Source organism: Cryptomeria japonica, chromosome 4, assembly GCF_030272615.1.
Source record: "Cryptomeria japonica chromosome 4, Sugi_1.0, whole genome shotgun sequence".
NCBI classification, from domain to species: domain Eukaryota; kingdom Viridiplantae; phylum Streptophyta; class Pinopsida; order Cupressales; family Cupressaceae; genus Cryptomeria; species Cryptomeria japonica.
Window position 1 is genome coordinate 404,891,656 of NC_081408.1, and position 14,324 is coordinate 404,905,979.

A 14,324-nucleotide genomic window follows, 5' to 3' on the forward strand; every position below is an offset into this window, starting at 1 on the left:
CCATGTTTCCTCCTTTTCTTTTCTCCATGAGCTCATAACTTTGCTATTTGTAGTTCATGGATGATACACGCTCTTGCTCTGTTTAGGTGATGGTTTGTGTTTTTGAGATGACATTTTCAAGAATGATATTGGTTGTTGAAACAATTTGACATGGAGGTCTTTTCGGCTAGTTGACTTGAGGTCTTGTTTTGGTTTTTAATTTTTTGTGTGCCTTTTTCATTCTTGTCTTGCTTTGTGTGCCCTTGCATGTGATTGAATGAGTAAGATCCTAAGATTGGGGACTTGGTTCCTCAAAATTAGTGATGTCTTATACTCCTTGTGATCTCGCTCCTAATTTCTCCTCTCTCTCTTTCATCTTTTATCTACTTTTTTGCGAGTATTTGCGTAGGCTCATACTCCTTTTAAAGTGGGGGCTAAATGTAGGATCGTAAATTGTCAGCAAGACAATTTACACCTCATGTTTGTGCCCCTACTTTCACGTGTTCTATCCTCATCTCATTTTTGGGTTCGTTTGTGATTATTCTCCAACTTTGACGCCATGAACAACCTTTTGTGGGTCCTACCATGGGATATCCACCTCATTTTACCTCTATTTGGGTCCCGATTGTGGAGGGACTAGGGCGTGGAGTGCCTTGGTTTGGACCAGGGTGCCCCGAAACACCATGGCCCCTCTTAATTTGGCCCCAATTTAAAATGGGGTAGGTGCTATATCTCCACGGTAAGATTTGATCCCCGTGGCTCCACATGACAGTTGGAGGTTGGCCTAATCAATAAATTACCTAGAAACCTCTATATAAAGACATTTTATCAACCCAATTTCATCTATCCAATATAAGACTCTAAGCAATCAATTCCTAGCATTCTTGCATTCGTGAAGCATTCATCATCAAGTATTTTCAGAGATCTTCAAAGTTGCATATTCATCATTCAACCATTGTGGAGAAAAATTACATCATTCTTATGCAAGCATGTGTGTGTGATTAGGATTTTTTCATGTTCATGCCATTTTATTCAACATATGTGATTACATTGAAAGAGAAAATCATCATCATTAGCAATTGTAGATCTAAGGTATATCTTTCCAGTATTTATTTTAATATTTACATTTATTCATTTAAGGTTAATTTCCAAACCAGGGTTTGACTTAGGCAAACCCCTAATCCCAACAATTTCTCATTTCTTTATGTGTGGAGGAAACAAGTACAAAGCTACATTCAAGAGGATCAACAAGATTCATAAAGACGAACAAGTTCACCTTTTAATGGCAAGAAATTCAGAGGACTATGGCAAATTGATACTACCTGGTCCCAAAAAATCGGGTCAAACTTCTGGGAACAGATTTGAAACATCTTCTTTTGCCCAAATCTAGGTTGGTGTCACAACCCTCCTTTATCACTCTTTGGATTTGATACAATTTTATTTTATAATTTTTGGTTAAACTATTTAAAATGATTGAATAAGTGTTATAAGGAATAAAATAGACACACACACACACACACACACACACACACTTACACACTTGGAGAATATAATTCAAAAAGTATTATTTTTATTTTATTTATTTCCACTCCCAATTATGGCACATGTTGTAGGAGGAATTGGAAGCTTCTAGACGAATCTCCACCACCTTGCATGTAACTCCCCCACTAAGTTTTTAGTCAATTTGCATGAGTCCAATATTGGAAAAGAATCTCTTTTTTTAATTAAATTCTCTAGATAGTGGAATTGAGGGATTTTTCTTATAAAATTATATGCAAGTTCAAAGAAGGGAGTTGATTATGTTTTGAAGAAAATTTCCCAAGTTTTTAGTAGTAGGATCTTCTTGGTAGTCTCATTTTCGTTGCAGGATTTGTTAAGTTATTGTTTGAAAGATTTCTCTCAAGTGGCAAGGAAGGATCTAAGGAGGATAGCTAGAAGGTTGGATTCAATATCGAACTTCGATAAGCCAGGTTCTCCTCTTGTTATTTCACATTCCCATATGAGAAAATGGTATTATCCAAAATATAGCTTCTAGATCTTCCTTTATAAAATTTTCTTTTGTGATAATATTGAAAAGATAGCTTATTTATTTGTTTAATTGGTTTTTTTTTAGAAAAGAAATATCAGATCTTGCTTGAATGTGAAAGATAGCTATTATTTGTTTAAATTTCTTAGAAAATATCAGATCTTGCTGGATTGAAAATTTAAATGTAATTCTTTTTTTTTTACTTCCCTTCGAACAAAAAATGCTGGATAATAAGATATAAATCTCTTTGTGCAAAAAGAGTATAAATCTCTCCCTGTGTTATGCATTCTTGTGAATAAATCTTTATTCTCATTGTTTACATTTATATTATTATTTTTATTTCATCTATCTGGTTATATAAATCTCTCTGTGCAAAAAGAGTATAAATCTCTCCCTGTGATATGCATTCTTGTGAATAAATCTTTATTCTCATTGTTTACATTAATATTATTATTTTTATTTCATATATCTGGTTATATAAATCTCTCTGTGCAAAAAGAGTATAAATCTCTCCCTGTGTTATACATTCTTGTGAATAAATCTTTATTCTCATTGTTTACATTTATATTATTATTTTTATTTCATATATCTGGTTATATAAATCTCTCTGTGCAAAAAGAGTATAAATCTCTCCCTGTGATATGCATTCTTGTGAATAAATCTTTATTCTCATTGTTTACATTAATATTATTTTTATTTCATATATCTGGTTATATAAATCTCTCTGTGCAAAAGGAGTATAATTCTCTCTGTGAATATTAAATTCCTGATTATGCGAAATCAATTCAAAGTATTTTTCCTACCTCTGTGATTTCTAATTATCTATTTATTGCTGAAGCAAATCTCTCTCTCTCTCTCTCTATTTTTATTCCCTGTGAAATCAATTTCTAATTTTCTGTTTATTGCTAAAGCAAATCTCTCTCTATTTTTATTTCCTGTGAAATCAATTCCTAATTAACTGTTTATTGCTGAAGTAAATCTCTCTCTCTATTTTTATTCCCTGTGAAATCAATTTCTAATTTTCTGTTTATTGCTGAAGCAAATCTCTCTCTATTTTTATTTCCCGTGAAATCAATTCCTAATTATCTGTTTATTGCTGAAGCAAATCTCTCTCTATATTTATTTCCTGTGAAATCAATTTCTAATTATTATTTGCTGAAGCAAATCTCCCTATTTTCATTTCCTGTGAAGTCAATTTAAAACAATTACTTACCTCTACGATAACTTGATTATCTATTTTATTCATGTTCTTATTTTCACAAATAAACATTCTTTTATATATATATATATTACATTTGCAATTTGGAATTGTTAATAATTACTTTAGTTTAAATTTAAGTTTAATTGTTAATAATTGTATTTTAAGAAATGTTAATTCTCTTCTTAGTATAAATTTTAAGTTATTGAATATAACTTAGAAAAAATTATAAATATTGGGGATTATTGTGTAGTAAATTCATAATTAATTTATCTTTGGTAAATTTTATTATATTATATTCTTTAATTAGAGTTATTCAATCCATTTAAGATCCATTGGGGCACTTAGTTGGCCTTTGACAATTAATTCATATTAATATGATTTGAATCGAATGTCTAAATTAATCGCTATTTTTGGATTGCTTAATCATGCACGTTACACTATTCTTATATCACGCAAATTACTTATAGACTAATTACATTTATTGACGTTATCATCACCATGCAAGTACACATGTAATTATTAAAATGCAAGTTTTCATGATGGTCATTGTTATGCAAGTTATATTTCAAATTATGGTTTTTATTCTACGTAATTCATCAAGTAGTTATTTCAATCAATTAAAATTAAGCACGTTCAATTAGTAATTGTTTCAAGTATGATGTTTTCTTAGCTCGTAGTTAGAAAATTAAACAAAGGAAGTTGGAAAACCAAAACCTAGTCGTGTTCAGTATATACGATAACTCTGGGTCACGCTTACAGGTAATGTCGTCGTGTTGAACTACTGCACTTAACACCTAATAAAGCTACATCAACGACGTCTGTGGCATCGTCCCTATAAATCGTCGGGGAGTAATAAGGGACACTTGGAAGTTAAAATCCAAGGGGCGGGTAATCCCCCTTGGATCGATAATTTAATAAGATAAATTTAAAGATGATCTTTCATTCGTTGAGTTAAACCATAGTAAACCCCTTTTAGGGTTGGTTAAGTAAAATGCCTTTATGAAATTGATTTTTAATCTTGAAGAGATATTGGTGATTGACAATTTGGTCAAGGGTGACACTTATGATAAGAATTAGGATTTAGTTGTTTTAGGCCACAAGCAATAGGCCATCTTGAGCCTTTGCTTAAGCGCTACCACCGTGGGTAGCAACCACAGAGAAACTGTCTGGGACATTGACCCTAGAAAGGGTTGCGTACCCACTAATCAGTTTACATCAAACCATAGAGTGGAAAATAGAACTACATACTTTACGCTTTGATCCCGTGCTGAAGCGGGTATGTAGGTAGTCTTGGGACGGAGTTGTCCCTTGTACTCAGGCATTCGTGGGTGGGGTCTAGGCTTGGTAAAAGAAAGATTGAGTAAGAATCCTATTTTGAAGGATAAGATAATTAAAATTGGAAAAAGGTAATTCAATGCATACTCGGAAGGAATACTGTATGGATTCGCTTGACTTCCCAAGGCTTTAAGCCAAATTACGAGGCAGAATTCAAGCTTGTATTATGTTATTCAATTACTCCTAACGACGACGACCTCGGTGCACTTCTGTTAGAAGAGTGTAGTACTTAGCGAGTGGCTCAGGACTCGAATGGTCCCGATGAGTCTAAGTCTCTGGCCAGAGCACCTCCTATCCCGATTGGATAGATGCCTACCCCGCATGGGTAGATGCCTATCCCGATTTGGATAGATGCCTACCCCATATGGGTAGATGCCTATTATGTATTGGATAGATGAAATCTTATGTCCCGTATGGACAAGTGCCTAATCCGTATGGTTAGATGCTCATCCCGGATGGATGAATGCCTAATCCAAATGGATGGATGCCCAGAGTATGCGATTGAATCAAACACAAATGATTAAATTTTAAAAAAAAAAAGAATGGTCAAATTTTGTTGGGTTAAACATGGTGGGTTATTACAGTTGGTGTCTCTGTATGACGACTGTAGCTCATTGTTTATGTCCGATTCCTTCAATAATCGCCTATCTTACCCTAATTTTGGCATTTTCGCACATCAACTTAGAAAGAGGGCCAAACCCTAACCCAGGTGGAACCTAATCAAATTTTTGTCTTTTTTCCATAGGATTAATCCTAGATCTGCTAGGTCTAACCTTCTTTCAATGTGATGGTTAATTAAACAAAATTAGAGGTTTTGCTGCCTTAATTGGTGAAACCCTATTTTTCACCATTTCAACTTCTAGTGAAGAAACCAAATTTTGGTCAAATAATAAGAACGTTACAAATGATGGAGTGGTGTATGCAAAAGTGATGAATCAAGCCCAACTTGCAATTTGTCTTCAAGGTCCTATTAATCTAAACACACCACCTCCTAATAAAATTCAATCGCTTAATATTGATAGTTTAGCTAATTTGGCTCAAACTAATCCACATTGTGTGCTAAGGACTAATAATCCTAGGTGAACCTATACTCCACTTGGAGAACCAATCGAGTTGACACTTAAAAAGTTGATTCAATTTAATGTAATAACATTGCACCAGAGATCAAACCATATGAGCTAGGCCCTTTTAAGTCGACTTGGTGGAACGATAAGGATTTATGTAATTACCAAAAATTCAAAGGTCATAAGACCTCAAATTGTTATAAGCTAAACAATCTCATCCTAGATTTGATCGATCAGGTATATCAATTAAAAATCCAAAGGAAATGTCCAATAATGATCACACTATCTTTAAAAATAAATTTCAAAATCATGACAAAGGGAAGGCCTCTAGCTAAGGTATTCAGAATAAGAAGGCTAATTATACCAATGTGTCACATGAATACACTGTTAGTCACATCACTCAAGCTCATGAAACTATTTCAACAATCATAATCAAAGGCAAGAACATTGATTGCACAATAGCCATGCATTGGTCTAAAGTAACCCTTCAAGGTGCACCAATTACTTCCCAATGTACAAGCCAATACATTCTGCTAGACCACGTTATGAAAACTCCCACATAGATCTGTATCTTTGAGCTTCTTCGTATATTTCCAAGCCATAAAGTAGTATTGGATAAAGCCTTACATGAGTTTTGGTACCTAGTGACATTAATGTCGATCAATTTTAGGCCATGGTGAGTAACCTTTCCACCACACCAAATGTCGCCTTTACCCAACAAGATATTCCAACACACAAACCCTCACATAATGATACCCTCCACCTTGAGGTATATGCCCATAAGCATAAAATTAGAAGAGTTCTAATGGATGGTGGAGCTAGCCTTAACATTTGTACATTAAAGCTGGTAAAAGCATTAGGATTCTCTAAGCATAGTGTGGATTCTTCCAAGAAAATAAATATCAAAGCCTATAATGAAATGGAGTGCCCATCTAAAGAATCATTACTCTCATGGTAAGAGTTGGTCCAGTAACCAAAGATACAATGTTTTAAGTTCTTGATCTTGAGCTTGACTACAACATGCTCCTTGATTGCCCTTTGATTCATGCTACAAAAGTCATTCCATATACTTACCATCAATGCATCAAGTTATGATGCAATGGCATATAAATAACAATATATGAAGATCTCAACCCTTTTTAATATTGTAACAAATTGAAAGACACCATTGATAATCAAGTGGATATCAAGAAAGAAGTGAAAGGAAATACAAGAGCAAGAAAATGAAAATAAAATCCAAGTAAGTGTGTTGATTGAAGTAATGTTACCAAAGTAGAGAGCAACTTGAGAGCAATCACTCAAACTTGAAGAGGAGACACGAGAGCTTTTGAAAGGGGAAAAGAAAAGAAAAACCCCTTATGTATTATGAATGAAGGAAAATACTAGAGAGAGAGAGAGAGGCTCATTACGATGATATCAAAAACTGAAGAATAAGAGGAGAAGCATCTCTTAAATCGAGATGAGGAGAAGAGTTAAAAAGTAACTCCCATTTCTATGAATGCCATCATTCACAATATGTGTGTGAAATGTGTCAACATCCTCTTAAGGAGGAAATCTAATATTCCTTAATAAAGGAAAATAAAAGAAATGACTTGTCCTCACACATGTACTGGAGGAAAAATTACATGTAGGGATTCCAAATAAATATCTCAAACTAAATACAAATAAAGAAACCTAAGCCAAGTAAAGATTAAATATTCTAACACCCCCCCTTAAGCTTTACTTGGGGAGTTTACATCAAATCTTTCAATGGTTTGCAAATCAAGATTTTTAAAATAAAATTGGAACTTTTCTTTACAAAGAGGCTTTATTAGAATATCGACAACTTGATCTTCGCCCTTGCAATATAGAAGTGAAATTGGATTGTCTTCAATTTTTTGTCTAATAAAGTGATGTTGGAGAGCAATATGTTGGGTCCTTGCATGGAAGATAGGATTGTTAGCCAAGGCAATGGCGCTTTGATTATCACAATACAAAGGTGTTGGATATTTTTGAGGTAGTCCCAAATAATCAAGCAATCTTCTAAGCCATAGGGCTTCTTTAGAGGCATTAGTGCATCGTTTATATTCAGCTTTAGTGGAACCAAGTGAAGTAGACTGTTGTTAGAAGTACTATTCCAAGAAATGGCACCTGAACCAACAAAGAAACAATATCCATAAGTATATTTCCCATCACTGGGACCTCCCCCTAGATTTGAATCAATAAATCCTTTTAAAATCAAATCACAATTTGCATCATAAAATAAACCAACATTGATAGTTCGTAAGTTAATATATCTCAAATTATTTTTGCAACTTTAAAGTGAGTTTGTTTAGGTTTAGACATAAAATTAGAAACTAAACCCACACTATAAGCAATATCCAGTCTAGTAAGAGTTAAATAATTTAAACCTCCAACGAGTTGTCTATATAAAGTAGCATCAACTAAAGGAGTTTTGCATATCAAGCATTAACTTTGTGCCTAATTCACATGGAGTAGACACATGATTAGCATCATTCATTTTAAAATTGTCTAAAATATCTTGAGCATATTTACTTTGAGATAGAAAAATACCATTACTTGTTTGCCAAATTTGCATTCCCAAAAAATAATGGAAAAGTCCTAAATTAGTCATTTGAAACTTTTGATTGAGTTCAAATTTTATTTTAGAAATCAAATGATTGGAACTTGAAGTTAGAATTAAATAATCTACATATGAAATAATAATCACAATTTCATCTTCACTATGTTTAATATATAAATTTGGATCATTTTTACTTCTAATGAAACTTTGAGAAAGAAAGAATGCATTTATCTCGGAATAGCATTCCCTGGGAAATTATTTCAATCCATAAATTGATTTCTTTAACTTGTAAACTAAATACTCATTACCCTCCTTAACAAAACCCGAAGGTTGAGACATAAATTTCCTAATGTAAATCACCATTTAGAAAAACACTTTTAACATCCATTTGATGAATAGGCCAATTCATATTAGAAGTTAAAGAAAGAACTAGTTTAATAGTAGGCATTTTGGCAATAGGAGAATAAAGTTTCATTATAATTTAAGTCTTCAATTTGAGAAAACCTCTAGCAACTAATCTAGCTTTAAACTTACTAATTTCATTATTTGCATTGAATTTAGTTTTATATAATCACTCGCAAGAAACAAAATTTTTACCTTGAAGTAAAACACTAAATCCCAAGTTTGATTAGCAAGCAAAGTATCATATTCTTCTTGCATAGCTTTTTGCCAATGAGGTAGATTTTTAGCTTGCTCAAAAGAATTAGGATCATTTAAATTCATAATAGTGGACATCAAACCATAATTGCAATAATTTATCCTTCTAGCCTTAAGTTTATCCATTCTAGCTAAATAATCATCACTTTCTTGAATCAAAATTTTAAACCATTTAGGCTTCCTTTTAGAAGTAATAGAAGCATCACTAGAAGAAGAATCATTAGGAGTAGAATTATCTTTATCATTATCACCAACACTAGAAGGAAGAGATGCATTAGGAGCAGGGTTTAGAGAAGGAGGTTCATCCTCCATAACCACAACTTTACTTTCAACAAATTCATTATCTTGCTCTTTAGAACAATCATGAATACCATCTCTAGCAACTTTAACTTTATTAGTGATAGGATTGTAAACTCTATATGCTTTAGAATATTCATCATAACCAACAAATATATAAGGAGAATATTTATAATATAATTTATGCCTCTTTTGTTTAGGTTTATGAACATAAGCAATGAACCAAAAATCCTTAAATGCTTTAAATTGGGCTTTCTACCAGACCAAACCTCTTCAGGAGTTATATCCTATAAATATTTTGTAGGAGTCTTCTTAATGAGATAATTTAGCACAAGCCATAACTTCAACCCAGAATTTATAATCCATATTTTTAGCATGCAATAAACATCTAGCCATTTCAACAATGGTTCTATGCTTCCTTTCCGCTACACCATTTTGTTGAGGTGTATAGGGAATAGTAAGCTCATGTTTAATACCAAAAGATTTTAAATAACCATTAAATGCATTATTCACATATTTCTTACCATTATCAGTTCTAAATATTTTAATCTTAAAACTAGATTGCCTTTCAACAAACATATGAAATTCAGTAAAAACATCAAGAACTCGATCCTTACTATGTGTTAGAATTCGTGAAATGAGAATCCCACAAGCACAGTTATCTTCTGCAAGAATACTTGTCACACATAAAGAGAGAATTGAACAACAAAACAATTGAAGAAAATAACAATGAAATTGATTGAATTGCTTTGAAATTGATTGAGTTACAATGAAGGATATTACATCCCTACAAAGAAATCTAATTCTAAAGATAGAAACCCTAAATGATGGAGTTTACAAGATAGACCGAGAGTTAAAATAGAATACATGCATCAACCATGTATGCAAAAATAACATAATAGACTAGTTAAATGCATGAAACTCTCAAAATCTAAACATAGTTTGCTTTTCCTAGTTTGCATTATGCATGGAGATAAATATTAATTAATTATCCCTAATTAATTTATTAACTAAGTAATAAATGCCAATAATTAATTACTAATTAAGGCACATATTATTTAGTGAACTAATGCAATTAAGTGAATAGTTCATATATAAATTATTTACTCCAACACCCCCCCTGAATGCACAACTGAGGAGAGAGGCAAAAAAGATGTAGGAAAAAAACATGCAAAGATGAATGCAATATGGGTCTTGACATAAAGCCTGATGAGGTACCCATGAACAAACATGCAAGTTTCTTAGAAACGGAGCAAAGGAGAAAACCCAGTGGGAACAAAACTCCTCTCCAAAAGGGAAACAAAAGACGAGCATGAAGAAACATTGAAGCATGAAGAAGTTGCAAACACTACCGTAGAACGACTGCTATGATGTTGAAAAAAGAACCTCCAGAAATAGGAATTCAAGAGTGCCCATATGGTAAGTATTCCATCTCACTAAAATGCATGGGTAACCAACCACTGCATCTCCTTAGTACATATGAACAAGTACTGAATACATATAATCTCCAACGCAAAACCAAGGAAGCATTAGCACCAACAGTAGAAACCCCCCCATAATGCTGACAAGGGAGAGGTATGACAAGTACTCTGAATCTAAATGCTATTCTCCATGATGCTGGAAAAAGTGGAGATCTGAGACAAGAAAGGCAGAGCTCAGATAACAGGAAGGGCAGAATAGGACAAAAAAAGAACTGTTGACTTCAGAAGAAAGAGATAGTGGTCTTGTAATCATTTTGCAAAAATAGACCTAAGATATGGATAGAGCTCTAAATCATCTTTTCGACGATCATTTGCAAAAAATGGAGTCCAAATGCACAAGATATGCCCCCGGGAGTGTAAACAAAAACATCTGACTTGAACGGGCAAAAAAACCTACAAAATGAAAAATCACAAAAAATACTTCCATATCTAGATCGGTCTTGGAAAGAGCTTTCCAACGATATATGGTTTGTTAAAAAACGCCTTCATTTTCTCAAGTTAGTGTAGCGTCGTAAATTGTACGCACTTGCTAAAGCAATACAATTTCACACCTGGTTTAGCACCCGCCTTGGCGCATTTTGCATTTTGCATTGCATTTCCCCTTTAGCACTTAATTAATCAAATTAATTAGGTCTAAGGTCCTATTTCATCATCTTCCACATTATAAAGTTGGGCCCTTTCATTAAAGTGTGCCCTTTTCATTTTATTCTTCCAATACACCATTTAATCAAAAACCCTAATTAGGTCCTATTTTGAACTTGGGGGCTTGATTTCGGGGGTCAAAACATCTCGAAATCAGCTGTAACTTCGGGATTCTCTCTAAAATCATGATATCCGACGGCCCTGAAAATTTGGTGAAAAGTTGTCGGGACCATGGTGCCCGGCGTGCACATGGTCCCGGACATTTTTCCCGAAATTTTAGGAGCGCGATCCAATCATAAAATAAAGCTTAACCCCAAGAAATTGGTGGGAGATTCAATCTCTAGGTCGGCCAAAAGTTGAAATTAAGACCTAGGGTTTCATATATAAGAGCTCTCTTTCTTCATTTGAAAGGATCCGAATTTTGGTTTCAAGGGCCTTCTATGCAGCAAAAGAGCAGATCTTTGAAGACTTCAACAACATTCAACATCCATCAAGCATCCATCAATTTCATTCATCCATTTAGGGCTTTGAAGACATTGAAGAGCAATAGGGGATCACCGACTGAAGATTGGCTTGTAGCCCTCCCTTGGGGTTGGGTATGATTTCATGTTGTTTTCATGTCTTTGCATAAGCCTCATTATATCATTTGTATTCATGCTTTAGATCACTTTGCATCTTGATTTGGAGCATTTACATTATCATTTACAAGCAATTAGGGTTTACTTTCTAGGTTGCTCTAGTTTGCTTACTTGCATTTTAGGATCTTGCACACACACAAGGTCTACACACACATTACTTTTACAATACAACTTGGCTATTCATGGAGGTGGAAATCACCAAAGCGGGGGTTTGACTAAGGCAAAACCCTATATAGCCGCCCACAACACCTTTTCAGATATAAGTGCAGATTTCGGGATTCAGACGACGCCGCAAGTTGCAGATCCGAAAGAAGCAGACTGAGACAGAACAACCACCAAATTGCAGAGCAAAAGACCAAGACAGGGGTGTGGGGCGCCCTGGTCCTTCCAGGATAGGGGTGCTGGGCGCCCTGGTCCTCCTGACAGACAACAGTTTTCAGCATTTTTGACAGCTTTCGAAGTTGCAAAACAACAGTTTCCGGAGCAGTTTCAGGGGTAGAATCAGGACAGTGGCGCCCACGCCCCCATCCCGAACATTTTCACTCAGATTTTGACTCCGGGTACACATTTTCATTCTTGTCTTATTCTTGTGTTTATAGCTTTCCATAGTTTAAGTTCAATTCTGCAATCTTGTTATTAGTTCATACTTGCACTTTGGGGTTGGGAATTGAACTTGCATCATCTATCTATCATTTGCAACAAAGGAATAGAAATCCTAATAGGTAGCCCGTGGCTCTCTCTTCCACAAAAAGAAGTAGCCAATTGTGTGATACCTCTAGTCTCTTTCGTATTCCACAAATGTGTGATTGAAAGTGAGATTAGGGCATGTTTGCTTAGTGTCACTTTTTCCCCCACACAGTTAGAGTGAAAAAAGCAACCCCCTGTCCAAAAAAAACACTTCAAAGGAGAGTTGGTGGCTTTGCCTAGTGGAGGTCTAACAGAGGTGGCATGGCAGTGGTGCTTGGGCAGCTCGGTGGTTGGATCCAGATGGCGGTGCGGTGGTGGGAGACGACCAACTACTAGTGGGTTGCAAGCCACTAGCGGGCTGCGCATAGGCGGTGGTCGAAGCTGCTGGTGGTTTGAGTACCGATGATGAGCGAAGCCACTGGCGGTGAAGCCCATAGTGGTTATGAAACCGCTTGCGGGGAGGATGGTAGCGGTTTTTGTAGAGCCTCGACCTCGACTTGCTGTGAAACTGCCTAAAGTTTTTTAATTTTTTGATAGGGTCATACGGTCAGACTGTACGACCTAGAAATCAAATTATTTTTGCCTCAGAGGTTCCCATCACCCAATATAGGAAAATTATATATCAAAATTCATGGAATCAACCTTCTGAATCCAACCATGAGGTCCTTTTGGGGCTAAAATGCTCTGAATTTTTTAGGTACCCTTTGGAATAAAGAAAACCCTTAAACTTCGAACCCTTACAAATTGGACTCTGTGTATCCGATTTCATTGAAACAAAAGGCTATCCTGACTTTGTCAAGCCCTCTGGAACTGATTGTGCACTCCACATTAACCCAAGATGTATGTTTTGTTGTGTATTCAAATAATCTAAAAAAAAAAGCAAACAAAAATCTTCAGATCTGGAGCTCTGATACTATGTTACAATTCATGAATGTTGGCATTTTTGATGATTATGTTGTGATTGTCATTGATGGACACACACTTGCTATGAGATCATTTTTTGTATGTATGAGTTATGCTCAATCGGTATTATGTTATAGTCTTTAGACTATCGGTGTCTTGCAGAAAGTGTTTACCAATCTCAAGCGGTTCGAGGATCTCAAGCGGAACGGAGCAAAGGAACTAGAAGCGACAATTATCATTTTCCCAGTCTTCATTTCTGTCAACTAGTAATCTGTTTAATAGTCAAATCGGTATTACTCTGAGTTACCAACCGATAATCGATAAAGTTGTATAAACTGGTAATACTCTGTGATGAGTTACCAACCGGTATATCTTTGTGATGAGTTACCATCCAGCGACACTTTGAGGGTGATTTTGTGCCGTGTTACCAAATGTGTCTAGATACAATGAACCTAGGAACTTGCAATGTAATCCTATTGGACTGACATGAAATCAAATTCCTTTTAAGGACATCATGTCTAGGGTTTTAGCATGTGTGTAGCTGTTAGGGTTTGTGGTGGTTGATGAGTTCTTGTATGTGCGATCTTAAAAGAAAAGATCAAGTCTGTGTGCTGTAACAAAGTGTGGATTTACTGAAGACTGAAGTAATGCTGAAATGCATTAGCAATGAGCTATCATGGGTCTAACCAAGCATACTGTGCTATTTTCTAGATCATTCACTTGTTGATTACTCACATCTTTGACAAGTTAGAAAGCCTTAACCGGGTAGGTCCAAAAAAGCCTTTGTAAATCCTCTAACAAGGTGATTCACATCTGTGGATCTAAAATCCTCTCACAAGGTAGTCTTTAAT